A 19,132-nucleotide genomic window follows, 5' to 3' on the forward strand; every position below is an offset into this window, starting at 1 on the left:
AACCAGGGAGCGGAAGGTCTTCCTCTATCAGCTACTCGTGTTTTAAGAGGGCGATGCTATTCACACAAATTTCAAGCCAATTTTCTAAGGAGGATACATCAAGAGCAAGATTATCAGTAAAGGACAAAGGGTGAGTTTCCAGAATTAGCTCCCACGGCTACTGTGGTCATAGATTTAAATGACCTAAAATTGTTAGTCCGTAGTGCATATAGTTTAGGGGACGGGGCAACAGTTTCTTTAATGCTGAACGTTAATAAATAATGATCAGACCAAACCAATGGAATGGGTAAAGCCATTTAAATTGGTTTAGTTGAGAAGACTTGATCTAATATGTGCCCCTTATCCTGAGTGGGATGAGTAACATAAGGAAGAAAGTGGAACATATTTAATGAGTCGTACAATTTTATTGAGTCCAGATTATGTGGCAGATCCATATGAATATTAAAATCGCCTAAAATTAAGCATTGTTCATATTTAGCAGCTAAGGAGGAAATAGCAAAATTTAGGTTTTCCAGAAATGTTTTGGCCTGACCTCTCACAAACACCAAGCTAGCTATGCCAATATACCTACCGCATGGAGACGGACTACCGAAGACCGTCTCCATGCGCTGGCATGCCCAGTACTCCTCCTGCCTCACCCCCTGCAACGACAGAAGACCGTGCCCTATTCCTTGGACCTGATCCCTGGGCCCACAACCTTACGCTTTCACCCACGAATCCGGAACTTTTTTTTAACCTTCCCCCACCAGAAATGCCTGTCAATACTTTGACGACTTCCCACTGTTTTACGCGCTTGCCCTTCCTTTCTCCTCTTATTATCTCTCTTTTTCACTCTAAGTCTCCTATCTCCACCCCTCCTATCTATCACGCACCCTGACTACCTGCTCTAAACTTATTCTCCTCTCCTTCCCCTACATGTTCTCCTCCTCCTTATACCCCCATCACTTATTATATCAATATCAACATGTACTTTAAATTAAATGTATTGATCCTATAACTTAAAATCTACTGTCTCTCTCATCTCACTGTCTTTACAATCATTACTTTATCATTTACTTTTTCGTTACTGTTGTTGTTGAGCCATTCACTGCATATTCCATACCTATATTTATCATTACCGTTGTTGTTTGTCCCATTTACTGCATATTTCATACCTATATTCATCATTACTGTTGTTGTTTCTCTCTTCTGTATTGTCACACACCTCCCTATCCATTCTATTCCCCTCTCTGCTATACAAAGTCTTCCCCACTCCTCACCCTATGAGAATCACCCCTGCCCACCCGAATTCGGATTCTTACCTCTCCCCTACCCTCCTGCTTACCTCATCCCAACCCTTACCCCATCCCGCTACCCCCCTATCTTGTTAGCACTGAACCCCTGCTCAGTCACCAACCTAGACCTCTTTCCGCTCTCTTTTTGGCAACCTTCCTAATCTTAATCTCCCCCCTGCCCACCGCTAACTTGCACAATTTTCCTCATTACCCCCCATCAACCCCACCCACCCACATCTTCTTCCCCCCCCCGGATCTGCAGCCGGGTCACAAAAATCTAACCCCCGCCTGCCCCTCCCACAACCACCCCCTCATCGCTCTTACCCAAATCCCCTTCCCCCATTCTTCCCCCATATCGTTGCCCGCCTTTCTTTGTCTGCCGCCACTTTCCCCCCGCCAAACCTCTCCACCATGCCCCTCCCCAATCCCACCCATACACCAAGCCCCTCTCAAGCTCTAACTGACAAGCTCCCTGCACTCTCTAAACATGGCCCCAACTCTTGGACAATTCCATACCCTACCAACCTTTCAATAAACGCCAAAAAGAACCTCAAATATAAACTCCTAATCCGAAATCCTGAAACCCTTATTGAAGACAACTACCACAGCCTCACTTCCCTCATTAAAACCAACTATATTTTCTACACCAAACGCCCGTCCAAATGGAAGAGCACCTTTTTACAACACCTCCCAGTATCTAGCTCGATTGAAATCCCCCATGGTCACAACTCGCCACTTCTCGACCTCTCTTTTCCCTGGTGAATTAACCATTTCCATCTACAAAACTGGAAACATCCTGATTCAAGCCTCCGAACAGCACCTCGCAATTTTTGAACTCCTCTTTAACACTCTTACCGACCAGCTGTTACTATCTACCCCCAAACCGCCCATACTCCCAACCCTCTCCCCAATGACAGTCCTTATGCAACAACTCCTACTCTGTCACCCTCTCTTGAACCATCCCCATCACAATCCGATCCCCATCACCTCATCAAGCCCCTACCAGACCCCCTCTCAACTCTCCTCCACCCCCAGAGACCAACCCCTCACCCCCATTCTACTCCCAACCTTAATGACACAGCCCTCGCACTAACTCCTATCCTACCCTCCTCTTTGGATCCAACCCCCCCTCCCCCCACAATACACTCCTCCTAACCCCCATGCCTCCCAATGACCGACCTACTCTGACACCCTGCAACCTCCCCTGTACCCCTCTTTCCAGTCCCTTGACGACCGTAACTCCTCAGATCATCACCCCTTCCCTCACAAACTACACTTCCACCCTTTTTACCGCTACCGCATCCCCTCTCACCCCCATACCCTCTCCCCTCCTCTCCCCCTCTCCCCCCTCCCCCCGCCAAGCCATCACATGTAACTCCCAGCCCTCCATATCAACACCGGCACATACACCCCTCCTTTCCCCTAACCTTACCCAACCCCCCTCCTAACATGAAGCCACCTGCTGTATCGCCCCCTAGCTATACGACCACTCCAAGCTGCCAACATCCCTCCCTACTCCACACTACATCCCTAACCCCTCCTCCAGCCCTGACACCTCCACTTCCTTCCTACCCAACCTCTGTCAGACGCTTCGCAATTTAAACCACAATCTCTCTACCCTAACTACTGAACTCAACCTACTCAGAAAGGATTTCAATTGGATCAATTCCCACAAACCCATAGCCCGCCCCTCTTGGCCCTATGCGCCAAATACTAGCCACAGAAAACACCCATATCCCAAACATTGGATAACATCACCTCTCCTCACCCGCTCTGACAGACCCCTTCGAACCTTGAATCCCTACTCTGCCCACGACATCTCTGCCCTCTGCAACGCCTACCTTTACCATCCCCTTCCTATTGACCCCTCCCCCACTCACTCCAAGATCCCAGTTATCCTGGGGGCTAGAAGAATCCCTGAGGCTCCGAGCGCCCCTAGACCCCCCCCAACTCACCAACATTCAACTTCTCCCCACCCCTAATACAAATCCTAAACCCCTTTCCTGCATGCTCGTTAATTGTCGCTCGGCTGTCCGACATGCGACCGAAATCTTTGAAACCATCCTCAACGGGGATGCTGACATTGCCTTTCTTACTGAAACCTGGCTCAAAGACCACTCCACACCCATCCTTGACCTCCTGGCCCCCCCTGGCTACTCTATTCTCAGAAAAGACAGAACTGAAAAAATAGGGGGAGGTTTAGCAATTATTTATAAAGAAGAACTTCAACTCTCCTCTATTTCTAACACTGACTACGCAACCTTTGAATACCTAGGAGCTGAACTTAAAATTAAAAACTCCCCCCCAATCCGACTCCATTACATATACCACCCTCCTGGTGAATCCCTTCCATTTGCCTAAGAGCTATCCGACCTTCTTACTAAATCGCTACTCTCCAACTCCAATGATCTGTTCCTTGGAGATCCTAACCTCCACTGGAATGAGCCCAATGACCCTGCAATTATCCTTCTCAACAACCTTCTTGAGATTAGCGGCCTCAAACAGCTCTGCCACTCCCCCACCCACGCCAAAGGAGCTACGCTTGACACCATCATCTCCAACCTTGATCTGACATCCTTATCCAACATCATACCCATCGATTGGTCTGACCACCATCTTATCTTGTTCTCGATCTTCCCTCCAGCCCCTCCGGCCCCGATACAAAAAAATAAGACTACATCGATGACCAGAAATCTTAGGCAAATCCCCCCCGGCACTCTGGAATTTAAACTCCAATCCCAACTCAGTCTCACTGCCCCCTCCTCTAATGCTAACGAACTCACAGAGCACTTTAACAAAACTGTCACTGAGGTTCTAGACCAACTTGCCCCCCTGAAAACGAAAACGCTAAAAAATGTCCCCTCTAAATCATGGTTCACCCTTGACCTTAATAAAGAAAGACGCTCACTGAGACTAGCTGAAAGAACATGGAGACAACGCCCTTCCCCATCCCATCTTGCTTTACTTAGAAATGCAAGATCCTCCTACAAACACATCTTTTCGGAAAAAGCATCATTCTTTCGTCATCAACTCTCTCGTGCCAAAAACAGACCTAGAGAACTGTTCAACATTATTAGAAGGCAAACCTCACCTGCACTCCCTAATCCTGTGGCCTCCACTAACAAATGTGAATAAATCGGCAACTTTTTCAGTAAAAAATTCGATAAAATTGACCGCGCTTTCCTCCACCCCAACCCTCGCCCACCCCTCAACACCCCCTGGATACTACACCCTATTCACCTCTCCCTTTGAACTCACCATTGACTCACTCACTTCTCATCCCATCGCACATCCCTCCTGAACGCCTGCCCAATATCCTACAGCTCAAAAATAACGCCACATGGCATAACTTCCACCCCGTCTCGGAACAGGAAGTCTTCAACATCGAAACTCAAACCCTCCTACCACACTAAAGACTCTCTCCAGTCCGCACTCATCCAAGATCTCAAACACGTCATCGTTCCCTACTGGACCAACATCATTAACACCTCCTTCTCTACAGGAAATGTCCCCATTTCCCTCCAACTTGGAAAAATCACCCATCCCCAAAAATCCCAAAGCCGACCTCAATGACCCTACCAATCTCCGCCCCATCTCCAACCATCCCCTCCTCTCCAAAGCCCAAAAAAATGCACCCTCCGCCAACTGGACAAACACGTTGACACATTTAACCTCCTAGACCCCCTTCAATCGGGCTTCCGCAAAGGTTGCAGCACTGAAACCGCACAGCTCAACATAGTCGATGATATTCACTTAGCCCTGGACAAGGACGAGAGCTACCTACTCATCCTCCTTGACCTCACCGCGGCATTTGACACAGTCTACCACCCAACCCTACTCAATGCACTCAAAGAACGTTTCGGCATTAATGGCACGGTCCTTTCCTGGTTCACATCCTACTTCCAACATGGAACCCAACAAATCAAAATTCAAAACAGCCTCTCCAGGCCAACCCCTGTCTCCCTAGGTGTTCCTCAAGGATCCATCCTCTCCCCCGCCCTTTTCAACCTTTTCATGGAACCCCTGACCCTCATACTCAAACAAGCAAATATCAACTATCACCTATACGCTGACGACACACAACTGTACTATAAAATAAAGTCCCATGCCGATATCCTACACCTTAACACTACACTTACCAAGATCCAATCCTGGTTCCATAATGACCATCTTAAACTAAATCCTAACAAAACTGAGATCATCCTCTTCTCTCTCAAAAACAACCCTCTCCCCATCCAAACATGGATCGCTGACCTTAATGCCCTAAACTGTTCTTTCTCCCTCACCGAATCTGTCAAATCACTCGGCATCACCATCACAAATAAACTCACACTCAACTCCCATATAAAGAACTCAGCAAAAAGTGCACTTTTCACACTCCGACATCTCAAACAAATCAAACCCTTCATACCAGCTGATGACTTCAAACTAATTATCCAATCTCTGGTCCTATCCAAAATCGATTACGGGAATGCCCTTATCTCCGGTACTCCCAAAATCCACCTTGCCCCCATCAAATCCGTCCTCAACCTTGCAGCAAGACTGACAACCAACTGCAACTGCCTCGACCGCATTTCCCCTGCCCTCAAGACCCTCAAATGGCTCCCCATCGAAGGCAGATCCTCCTACAAAATTGCATGTATCACGCACAAAGCCCTCTATCAGAATGCTCCAACCTACCTCTCAAGCAAACTCAAAAGAGCTGGCAGTGCCCGTACGCTGAGAAGATCCAACACTCTTCTTCTCATACCCCCTCTACTAAAAAAAAACGCCTCGAAATCCCGCTCCTTCTCCGGCAAGGCCCCAACCATTTGGAATGCCCTTCCCAAAGACCTTCACTGCAACCCCTCCTATGACAGCTTCAAAAGAAACCTTAAAATTCACCTTCTCAATAAATTATTGGGGTAATCATTCCCCTGATCTCCGCTCACCATACCCTCCCTGATTACTATGTGCAATAAGTCCTCCCAGGCATACTGTGATATCACTACTTATAACTTCATTCTGGTCCTCTCATTTTGTTTTCTGGTTACAATTTACGCAATCTACCAAATATGTAATCTTAATTTTTCCTTTAATTTTTATATAACCTTGTGTTTAATTGCTTTAATCTATTGCTATTGTTGTGTCCAAGTTTATTTCTCATTGTCATTGTAAAGCTCTCTGATACCCTCGGGTGTAGCTAGCGCTATATAAAACCTTTCAAATAAATAAATAAATAAATAAAATAAATACCTGAAATGCCCATGCAAGTGGGGGTAATGCTCCCAGTTACTGCCAGGGGGATTAAGTTCTTCCTTTTCATGTTCAAAGATCATTTTCGGTTTACTTAATATTTTTTGTTTGTCGCTACTCCAACTACAAAAAAAAGGAAGAGATTAAAAAATGTCATGTGCATTGCAGTTTATAGTAATCCACTGGGAAAGTGGAGATTGTTGAACATTGCCATGAGTAAAAAACAAAAATGGCTGACATAATGTAGCATATATATAACAAAAGTTTTTACTGTGTAGTACGATGCAATGTTACCAATTAAGACAAGTTTAAAAAAAAATATGTCTAAGGCCTGCAATTGCAACCTCTGTGCAGTTTAAACTGCCATTCTGACCTGGCAAAATAAACCTTTTGACAGGCCTAGACCTTTGTTTTCAATAGATTTAATTCACCCCTATGGCAGGCCTTAAACAGCCTATAGCGCAGGATCCAGTGTATTTAAAAATTTGGACGTGTACCTTTAACCTTTACATGTCCTGGTAGTGAAAAACTCTCAAATTAATTTTTCACTACTGCAAGGCCTGTCTCTTGACCCCAGGACCACTAGAGTTACTCCAAGGACTAGTTAGTTGGCCATCCCTGATCAGAGCCTCAGTGATTGAAAAGGCTCCAACCACCTAGAACCCAGCATCTGGACACTATCTGCTGTGAGTCTTTCCACCCCAAGTTGTGCCACCCCAGTCCTTTTGTGGCATCCTAGGTTATCGAACAACCTGGACAGCTGGTTCCGTAACCTAAGAGTGATGCATAGTGTTTAGACTGAGCCTGAGGTGTGAGAGTAATGGAAGGTTTGGCTGAGAGCAGCTGGGGTGGACCTGTGCTCTGTCTGTGTATGGGGTCTCTGTTATTTATATATCTTAATAAAGGTATTCAAAAGGCCATTGGATTAACTGAACTTCATTTCCACACTTTACCTTTGGAAGTGGACCTGAAGGACCTCTGCCAGCCCCGCTGTTATACTGTGAGCAAAACCAATGCAGCATGACGCATCTTCTCACAACCGCTTCAGAACCGCTGCAGTGCAATGCATCCCTGATGCAGGACCTCTCGTCACAGCCCGCAGCTTCCTCAAGACGATGCATCCTTGACACAGGTCTTCGCATCGCAAGCCCCTGGTCGATGGCATCCTCAACGATAATGCAGGACTTCGCATCTCTGCCCTGCAACTTCTTAATAACCGCCACTGCGTGACACATGCTTGATGCAGGACTTTGCATCACAAGCCCCTTTTCGACAGCATCCTCGATGACAACGCAGGACTCAGCATCACAGCCCCGCAGCTTCCTCGGACCTGCCTCTGCAATACGCATCCTCAAAGCAGGATCTTGCAACGCTTCGCAACCATTTTTTAAGATACTTTGTTCAGCGGAACTAACTTGGTCCCTATATCTGGCCCATGCTCCATCGCGGTCGGCCTGAACTTGTGACTTTGTCCCAGTCTGGCGTGACTAGACAACCGCAGTTGACACTTTGTGGTTTTAGGCACTATTTTCACTTAAAACATTAAGATTGCACATCTCCCCTTCTACATATTGAATTTTTGGTCTCAAATAATGTATTACAATTTGTTCTATTTTTCTAAATTGGTGTGGGATTTTCCTTGTGGTGTGTTTTTTCTATATTACTGTTTGAAGTACTTCATAAATACTTTATACATTGCCTCTAAGTTAAGCCTGACTGCTTTTGTGCCAAGCTAGCAGAGGGTTGAGCAAAAGTTAATTTGGGGCTTGCTTGTGTTTCACCCTGACAGAGATTGTGGTTGCTGCTTTAGTAGGGTTTCAACTCCTTCAACTAGTAACCCAATTTCCTACAATCATCATGCCCTGTGACAAGTCAGGGTGTCAAATTACAAATTTGAGAAAGGTTTAAGATGTACAATGCCTCATTTTTAACTAGGGTCTTCACAATATTGAGTGTGTGACATTGTAACTTTGACTGTGAATGTAATATTGTTTTTATAAGCATGACCAAGATCCCCAAATCCAAAACAAAGCTCTAACATAAATGTTGTGAAAAAGTAATTTAAACACAAGCACATATGTTTTGTGATCACCATGGTAAGTGCCAACTACTAGGTAGCTAGGTATTTGGTAATTCAAACTTTACTAACGTGAAATGAAAATTCAGGTATAACTATTAATTAAGAAACCTGTTTCATGTTGCAATATAAAGTGATCCCATGTAATCAAAATTATTATAAAAAATGCTATTTTCATGTACTTGAGTTATTCGAATTTTGGTGACTTTCAAAAACTTGAATAGCACACGTTTTTAAACCTGCATGGAATCTTGAATTTTACATGTTAAACATGCATGTTTTGTCAAACACAGCATACAACAACCGAAAAGTCGATTGTTTAAACACCACCCATACATTCATCACATTATAAGGTAGTGGCTATTTACCAGGTTGGCTGTTTCTTCTGCTGTTTACTTAGTCCCTTGCTAAATAGTAGAAATTATTCACAAGTAGCCGACGGCCTTCAAAGCAACATTACTATTTACTGTCTGCTGGCTAAATAAAATCTTCACTATTTAACCTCCTGCAGGCTAAGTAGTGGAGAATCTGCACTGATCAACTGGTGGCCATGCAAATAGCAGAAAAATGTCATTATTTACCCGGTCCATGGCTAAATAGAAGAGATTATGCTTTGTTTTGCCAGAGGGGGTGTAAATAGCAGAAAAACGTCATTATTTACCCGGCTGCTGGCTAAATAGTTTGTATTCTACATTTTTTGGTGGGCAGTCATGCAAATAACAGAAAAATATCATTATTTAGCCAGCCACTGGCTAAACCGTAGGGATTCTGAGCTGTTTGGCTGATAGCCATACAAATAGTATGAGAACTTAAATATTAGCCAAACTTCTGACTAAATAGTAGAGATTCTGCACTGTGTGGCAGGCAGCCATGCAAATAGCAGACATATTCCACTATTAACCTGGCAGCTGGTTAAGTGGTAGAGATTCTGAACTGTTTGGCTGGCAGCTGTGCAAATAGCAAAAAATTTAAATATTTACACAGCTATTGGTTGAATAGTAGAGATGCTACACTGCTTGTCTGACAGATGTGCAAATAGCAGAAAACCATAACTATGTACCTGGCCACTGTCTAAAGAGTAGAGATTCTGCACTGTTTGACCAGCAGTTTATGGAAAAAGTACGCCCTTTCCCAAGGCCAACAACATCCTGTCCCAAGGCCTTCTCCTTTGAAAATTACTACAAACAATCAATAAATACCTTTTTCAATTGGAAAGGGAAGAGACGAAACTCATTTTATGAACACTCTTATTTGCAATTCAGAAATGATCACAAAAGTCCTTTTTCTAGTGTAAAGAAATTTCAAACTCATAAAAAGGGTTTTCTACATAATAATAATTGCTTTTGTGATCACAAACCGTGTGATTTTGCGACATAAGGCCCTTAGTACTAAAACTTGCTTAGCTGCAGGCACAAACATATGGGTCTGAAGGTCCCAAATGTTTGAGTGGTTCCAAGTTGTTTGACAGACATGGCACAGCAGGGCACTACATTATGCCATAGGCCAACACATTGCAACTTGGGAGCCCCCTGAAGCTGTCTTGTGTTCCACAAATGCTGCTACATCTTTACATTTACCTGGAGATGTGACTATATTCTCGCTCCTAATCACAAAGCCATGGGAATGTGCAAGAGCCAGATATAAGATTATCAAAAGGCTCCATGTTATGAGAACACCTCTTGTTCTGCAGCATATCAATGCATTCTGGAACTATTAATTCTGGTTCAGTTCAATTAAACAAATCAGACTAAAACACCTGAAAACATTGATTTGTAAAAGCAAAAAACAAAAATGTACATGTTATATCTCAGTAACATAGAGCCACCTAATATTTACGGTGAAATTTATCAAAATAGAAAAAATGCCATAGGGCCCCTTTTGAAATGATCAACACAGTATAATTGAGAGGCTTCATTCCAATCTCATGATAAAAGTAAGAAAATTATAGGCCTGATTTAGAGTTTTGAGGACGGACTTAACTCCATCAGTATGGTGGAGGTCAATACCTCTGACATCCTGAGCGGCCTCTGCCCCCCCAATTTAGGATTGTCTGCTGGCCCTGTAGACAACTCTCTACATTGACAGGATCTGCTGTCATGGTGGTTCCTGTTTATGCACAAAACATTTGAAGGACAGTACAGTCAGACATGATGGCTGGCTAGCAAGCTTTAAAACATTTTTTTTTTTCAAAAACAATTTCCCAAAGCAGGAGTTCGTTTATGAAAAACAAAAAGACTAATTTCAGCACATGCTGGGAGTTTTCTCCCAGGGTGATAGGGTCATTATTTCTTTCCTGTCCCTTACAGCTAGGTTTTACTCTAAATAGGGTAGGTGATATAAAGTGCTTCCTTTAGTGGGCCCGTACATTGCCTGACGTATGCTGTGGAGAAGCCACAAGGAAATTAATGGGACTATAATTAATTGAGCTCAAAGTCATTGGAATGTGAATTCATTTCCTCATCAAATCAGAAAAGCATAGGCATCAAAGACACAGAAGAATAAAAACTCACAGTGACTTTGCTACCAAATATTGTAAAAATGTAGACAATGACTAATCAGAGACATTCTGTTACCTCCATTCTTGTGACCTACTCATCAATAATTTCAGAGATCCACTGTAATACTCATTTTGCAGACAGGGGATGTAGATCAACTATTGAGATTTCAGACATATTTAGTGTGTTTCTCTTTGAAATATTTTCTGGCTTTCGTTCTCACACAGCCTTTGTGCTGGGTGATGGCTCTCACAGTAGTAGCAATAGCGCTGGCTCCAAGCAGAAGTATCCAATAAAAGGACACAATGAAGCATGAGATTTCAGCACCTGGGTGTCATCAGCCTTTCTAAGCAGTCATCCATTACAGACAAAAGGGCAGCCCTGCTTAGAAACTGTGAAATCTTTAACAAGAGAAAGCTATGACCTACCCCTTAATTCTACCATCTACCCTATGTAGTCATTCAGAAAGAACTAATAAGCAGCCCTTTGCTAAAAGGAACCTCACAGAATTGCTCTGGGTAGCCTTTTCTTCATTTTCCCTTACTTCCGTTCTGAGTCTCCACCCTTTATCCACAGGGATGCAGTCAATACACTCTCACCATAAATAAAAATAAAATAAATAAAATGTAGGGAAGCTGTATCTACTCTCCATCACATCATGCGAAATGCATCCCAGTGGTCCATGCACTCAGAATTTCATCACACAATGGCAGATTTATTAAGAATGTGTAACACAAAACCCTTAAATGGGTTTTAGTAAGCCATGCAAAGCCACCTTAGTAAATCCAGAGTAAGACTATGCAGTGCAAATCACTGCCTTGCATTACCGAGTGTTCAGAAGGCAATGCATGGGTGGAGAATGGGCAATTTCATGAATCTACCCATGGATTCTGACACAATCCCAGATTTACCAACCTGGGATTGCGTCAAAATGGTACACCTTCCTAGTCAGGCTTAACATGGAGAAATATCTGTATTGCACTTTGCTACTTCCACTGCATATATAGAAAGAGGAAAATCCCTCGAAGCATTGTTTTTGTGCAGGAAGGGGCAGCTTCCTGCACAAAAACAATCCTACTCACAATGCAGGCACCTTTGGACCATGGTGCAAGGGGTCATGTGTTGCCTCTAGGCAGCCATAACTAGAATAGAAATACATCCCATCTTAGTAGACTTGCCACATTTCTGCTCTCTCCCTGTCACGCACCACAGTGCAGCAGGTTGTCTTTCTGCGTTGCATTGCTTGACCTCTTAGTAAATCTGCCCCTTGCTACATAACCACCTCACATACACACACTTGAAGTGTCAGTGTCTTAGTCATATATAGCTTTATTCGGAGTCATAACAAAGAACCATAAAAATTGTACAAATATAAAACATATATTCATTTAATTTCATTACCGCTGATAAAATACAATCCAATACATTTAAAAAAGTAGAATAAACATAGAATCCGATTGTTAAAAACATCTGTCTACCACATTTTCAATGTAATGTTTATACAAATAAAACTCCTAAAAAGTTTTAGTGTGCGATGAAGCAATATTTTTCATATTCATTTCCCATATCGCTTCTTCCTATGACCCTTACTGCCTGTGCCCCTCTGTTGTATAATCTTTTTGCAGTGTTCTTTCATTTATTTATTTTTTTGGTCCTCATACCTTCCCCGATCTCAAAATAGGCACCTTGCACGTTGTGATGACCCTGGTGCCTAGTGGATTGGGCTAACTTCTTCAAGCAGGAAAAAACAAGCGTTGTTTATTGGGCCCCCTCTTGTGCGGCTTGCCTACTAAGCCCGATGCTATGAGAAGATGTAATCATCAGACCTGTAATTTTACCCAGTGCTAAATAAGTCCCATACCATGCCCCCAGCGGTTCTCGTAGATTCTCTCCTATTCACCTTCTCAAAGAATGTCACCGAGCTTCTCCGCTCCTGCCACGAGGGGATGGAGCTTTCAGTCCATAATTTACAAATTTCCCTTCTTGCTATGAGGATAAGGTAGAACATCAAATGCCTTTGTTTCACATTAAGACATGAGCCTTTTAGATCTTGTGGCCTTATCCCAAACATAATTAAATCTGTGCTTACCTCCACTTTGGTACCAATCACGTCAGAAATGGTCTTACCAACAGCAAGCCAAAACACTTCAAGCTCTGGACAGGTGGCAAACATATGCATGTCATCTGCATCAGCTCTTTCACAATGCTTGCATTTGGAGTCGCCATTTCATTTAAATTTAGGCAATTTTTTGGGTGACCAATATATTCTGTGGAGAGTAAAAAAGTAGTTCTTCCTTAGTGCAGCGGATTTAACTGTCATATAAAGCATAGATAAAGATACTTGCCATAATTCTTCCAGCTCGGCATCCGGCAAGTATCCTTCCCATGGCGAAAAGGGAGCTCTCATTCTTTCATTGACCACCATAAGTAGATGTGAGTACCATAATGCCACTTCCTTCTTCCTAGCCTGTAGGTTTTGAAGGTCCATTTCCATTTGGTTGGGGCTTTTACTTATCCAGTCTTGATTTTTCATCCATAATTTTATTTGGAATATTTTAAATCTGGAGATTCTCCCTTCGGTCCTGTGATTCCAGTACTCCCAGCTCAAGTTATGGTCTGCGTCAAGCCGGTGCCCTGATCTACTTATACCACTCCGTCTCAGGGGGTCTGCGAGAGAATCTAACATAAATTCTGGAGCACCAGGGAAGTCCCACATATATGACCATGTGCTGTAATATGGGATACCCACAACAGATCTAACTTCGAACCAGATCTTAGCCGCCGCTTTAGGACATTTTAGTCTGACCTTCTTAAAATACTTTGGGACCCCGATTTTGTACAGGAAGCCTTCGGCAGGCAGCTCGTAAAGCATTGCTCTATACATTCCACCAACTAGGGTCTCATCTGGGCAGGATAATAACATTCTGTTATTTTTTAGTTCAAAGTCCCAACAGTATAATTGTAAGTTGGGAAGCCTTAACCATCCTGTACCTGCCTTTCTCCTTAACTTCTTCCAAGAACGATGCACACCCTTATTGGCCCAAATAAAGGACATTATTTTCCCTTGTAAAGCCAATATGCCTTTTTTCTCAAAACTTAGGGGAATGTTATCAAACAGGAAGGTGATTTTAGCCAGGAGGAACATTTTAACCAAGTTTATACATCCGTAAATAGACAGTGGAAGATTCTGCCATCTTTTTAACAGTTTCCCTGCTTCCTGGCTTATCTTCTCAAAGTTTACGGTAGTCAGTTTTCCTAAATCCCTAGGTATATAGATTCCCAAGTACCTCATGTCTGTAGCACTTCTTGTTTCCCTTTCATTTTGGTTCCACCCCATTACTTCTGTCTTTACTTCATAAACTTTTTAGCCTGAAAGGGTACCAAATTCTCTTGCCTCAGCCATAAGTTGAGGTAAGGCCGAGTGTACATCCGAGGTAAAGAGCATTAAATCATCCACGTATAACGTGATTTTCCTTGAGAAGGTTTCCAATTTAAATGGTTTTATGCCCTCATTCAGCCTCAGACTTTGAGCAAACGGCTCAACATAAAGATCAAAAAGTATGGGCGATAGAGGGCAACTTTGCCTTGTCCCTCTTTCTATCTTCACAGAGGGTGATAGGCCATCATTCACTAGAATGCGAGCAGTTGGACTGTTGTAAATCTTCTCTAACATGCCTATCATTGCTTTACCTAAACCAAAACGATCCATTGCTCCCATGAGATAACTCCAATTGACCCGGTCAAATGCCTTCACAGCATCTACCGTAACAACTGCAAGGGGGAGACCTTTTGTTGTAGCTAGGTCTATGGTACCAATCAGGGCATGATTCAACTCCCTCAAGTTCCTCCCGGGTATAAACCTCTTTTGCTCCTAATTTATTACATGCCCAACTACCTTGCTGATAGTATACTGATAAAAGATGTTATAATCGGTATTGAGTAGGGAAATGGGGCGGAATTATTGATATTGGAGGGTGCTTTACCTGGCTTCAGGATAAGCGTTATAACTGCTTCATTCCATGACTCCGGTATAGGCATTCCTTCTATTAGGATAGAATTAAACAGTTTAATCCAAACTGGAACAATCCCATCAATAATTACAGAATAAACTTTGCCAGGGATTGTATCGGGGCCTACCGCCTTGCCTTTCTTTATTTTCTTTATTTTCTTGACAGCGGTAGGTATCTTGCTACCCGTAATCTCCTGAGACAGAGAACCCTGCTATTCTAAGGTTAATTTAGGGAGCTGTTTCTCCTGGAGCCAGGCATCTATCTCTGCACTATTTATTACAAGATCTTCCAAATATAGTTCCAGAAAAAACTCCCTGAAGACCTCCCTTATTATGCTGCAATCTTCAGTAGTATGCCCGAAATCATCCAATTCGGTCCTTCTAACGTAGTATCTATTTCTCTCTAACCTTGCCTTCCATGCCAACAATTTCCTGCAGCACTCCCCCTGCACCATATCCCTGGCTCTACTTACTTCCCATTGTTGTTGGACCTTATCTCCCATCTTAAACTTACATTTCACCTGTAGTACCTCCACTGCTGCAGCTGTCACCTTCCTATCTTCATCACTTAAACCGTCCCTTTTCAGTATATTTTCCAACTCTCTTATCCTTTCCTCCAGACTGGAAAATTCCTTTCTCTCCACCCTTGCCCACTTCACTGATATACTTTTTAGCTCCCCTCTTAACCAAGCTTTATATGCGTCCCACACTACATTCAGGGGCACCGATGACAGGTTAATAGAGAAAAACCCCTCTGAAACTTGTGTCAATTTTGAGACCACCCCCTCCTTTAGTAAAATTCTTCTATTGATTGTCCATCTCTTGGGCCCCCGTGAATCTTGCAATTCCAATTTAAGAAGTATTGCCACATGGTCTGAAAGATGGATAGGGAAGTGCTCTATTTCTACCGCTGTCTCCACTTCGCTCCTGTCCATGAAGTAATAATCCAGCCTTGAGTAATGGCTATTTTTGTTACTGTGGAAAGTATAATCCTTACTATTCCATTTAATACTGCGGAAAACATCGCACAAATTATAGTTTTCCAGCATGTCCACCAGAAAAGCCCTCATATTCAGGAAATGTATTTGCGGTTGTGTGGAGGATCTATCCAAAGTGTTATCCAAAAGGATGTTAAAGCCCCCCTCCGCCACTAAAATTATAGGTGCCTTAAAGTCAACCAGAGTTGAAAACATGTTTGCCAGGTGTGAATTATTGTCAATGTTTGGGCCATAGTAGCTCGCCATCGTGAATAACTTCTGGCTTATTTTGGCTTCTGCCACGATCCAACGCCCCCCCTCATCTGCCTTGTGGCGAACCAACTCAACTCCTGATTTTGCTTTGACTAATAACGCTACCCCCTTAGTGTAATGTGCCTGGTCTGTGAATAACAAACTTTCCACCCACTTTTGTTTAGAAAAGAGATCTTCACACTCCTGCCTCCTAAGATGTGTATCTTGCAGTAGGGTTAACTGAGCTTTTTGTTGCTTCAGGTAATGCAGAATAGCCTGTTGCCTCTTCCTAACCCTCATCCCATTCACATTCCAACACGAAATTTCAAAAACCGCTAACCCTTCACCTTTGGTGCTCATTCTTTATTCTTAAAAAGATTTTACTTTTACATTTTTGCTGCATTTTGTTATATTTTCTTTCTTATTCATTTTCGCTTAGGAGCCGATTACGTCTAAGCAGTGCTATTCTGCTGTACAAGCTTGAGGACCAAGAATATTTTTTTAAAACTTTCCTCGTCTGCTACCCACCCTCGGTGCTTTCCCCCGGGAACACTCCCCCTCCTGCAACTAGGCCAACTCGTGGCCCATTTGAGCTAACCCCGAGGCAATAAACCAAAATAATTTTCCTGGATCTCCCCCTTTTTCATCTGAATTAAGAAATTGTCCACGTCCGCGCGTTCTGAAAAGTTATGCATTTTATTCTGCCACATCACTCTCAACGTTGCGGTGAATTTTATTTGAACATTCGCGCCAAGTGCTTTCAATTCCCCCATTCTGTTTCCCAACTCCCATTGCTTGTCTGCCGTTTTTTTCGAGATATCTGATCAGATCTTAAGAGTAACCCCTACTGCCAAATTTAGAAGGCTCTCTTTTACAGTGTATGATAGAAAGTTTACCAGAATTTTCCGGGGGCTCTTCCGTCCTGTGCACTTCCGTCTTGGGTGCAGGTTAAAGGGGTCCCTATGTAAACGCTGTATATCCACCTATAGGTTAGCAAGCCGCTCCTCCTGCGGAAATGCGCTTCTCATCAGATCTATCACAAAACGTTTAATATCTGTACCTTCTGTGCCCTCCGCAACTCCCAAAATTCTGATATTATGATGAAATTTTTATTGAATAAAGTATGATGATATTATTTGTCTGTGCGTTATTCTCTAACCTTTCCATCCTGTCAGCAAATATCTTCTCTCTCAATTTCAGGCATGTTACTTCTTGGGTATTTTCTTGCATTGCTGTCTGCAGGCTTAAAACATTGCTTTCTAGTACGCTGCGCTAAACTTTCGAGTTTTACTTCTAAGTTCAAGCAGCTGGCCTGAATCTCCTTTTGATTCGATTTGGAAATCAAGAAGTGCTCTTTAATCTCTCTTGCTAACTCGCCTAACATACCCTGCAGGGTGTCTGTCCCCTCCGGCCCCTTCTCAACTGAAACCTCAGTCTTATTAGGCACAATGAATTTTTTAGACTCCTTTTAGCAATCCCCAAAAGTATGTCAGTATATGTATTTCATTCTGAACTTGGTGCCCCTCTTCTTACAAATGCAATCAACCTAGAGCCTATTTTGCTGTGGCATAAAATCTGGACTTCAGAACACACAGACCTCAACCGAGCAATAATAGCAGACTGCCTCAAATCAACCTCATATATGTCTATTCCATGGCTGGCATACATCTGGCGTTTTTTTCTCGATATGGCTCATTCAGAATATTTTAAGAAACTTGAATCTGTTAGTTACAATTAGTAAAAAAATGCTCAAAAGGAAAGCCATGTCACACTTGGAAAATCTTGATCTGATAACTGAACTTCCAAAACTTTCTGTATTAAATAATCAATTGATATTAACAACTTTTAATATGCAACCCTACCTTAAAACTGTTTTAAACTCAAGGCTTAGGTAAGACTCCAACGCATCCAGAACGCCTCCGCCCGACTCATCCTCGACATCCCCCGACACAGCCACATCACCGGTCACCTGAGAGACCTGCACTGGCTCCCCGTCAGCAAGAGAATCACGTTCAGACTCCTCACCCATGCACACAAGGCTCTCCACGACCTGGGCCCCAAGTACCTCAAGGACCGCATGACCTAAGTGCTGTTAACATCCGATTTACTTCACTGTTCTTGGGCAGACTTATTGTCATGCATGCTTAACAATCCATCTTCCTGGACTCTCGGAAGCGTGGGACTGGATCGAACAACATTTCCCAGTCTCCCAGTGCTCCAGGCCCCAGAGTTCAAATCCATCAAAACCTCAACGGACATTGTGAAGAAAACACCAGGGTACCGCACGGGGGGTGGTCATTGGGTTACTCCGATGTGACAGCTGGTGATGGAGGGAAGGCAAGAGGCCATACAATCGGCTGGAACAATGCAGTCCTCCAAGAAACCCATCAGTGCCAGCTCCTCCCAGAATAGTGTTTCTGACTCAGACCCGAATGGTGGTTTGGCACTGTTTCCATCAGTTACCCTGTAGATGCCACATGTTGAACTTGGCTGATGGTCATGAGTAGTGTCTGCTGCTGTTGTTCTCTTTGTTTTCTTATACAGGTGATTCACAGTGTACGTATTGACTGGTTAGGTGCTGCTACCTAATGAAAGCTCTCCTGTGCTCGGCACTATAGTGTAGAGCCCCGTGCTGAATTTTATTGGGATAGGTGGGAGTCCCGTGGGCGTTTCACATTTTAATTCAGTTGGCTGCAGTGCTTACAGGTACCCACATGGAATGGGGGGATTCCGGATGACTCCGAGTTATGTCTTTACTGCAATGCACTATCATGTATTTTGTATCTGCTGGATGGTTTTATATACACATATGG

Source organism: Triturus cristatus, chromosome 2_1, assembly GCF_964204655.1.
Source record: "Triturus cristatus chromosome 2_1, aTriCri1.1, whole genome shotgun sequence".
Lineage (NCBI taxonomy): Eukaryota > Metazoa > Chordata > Amphibia > Caudata > Salamandridae > Triturus > Triturus cristatus.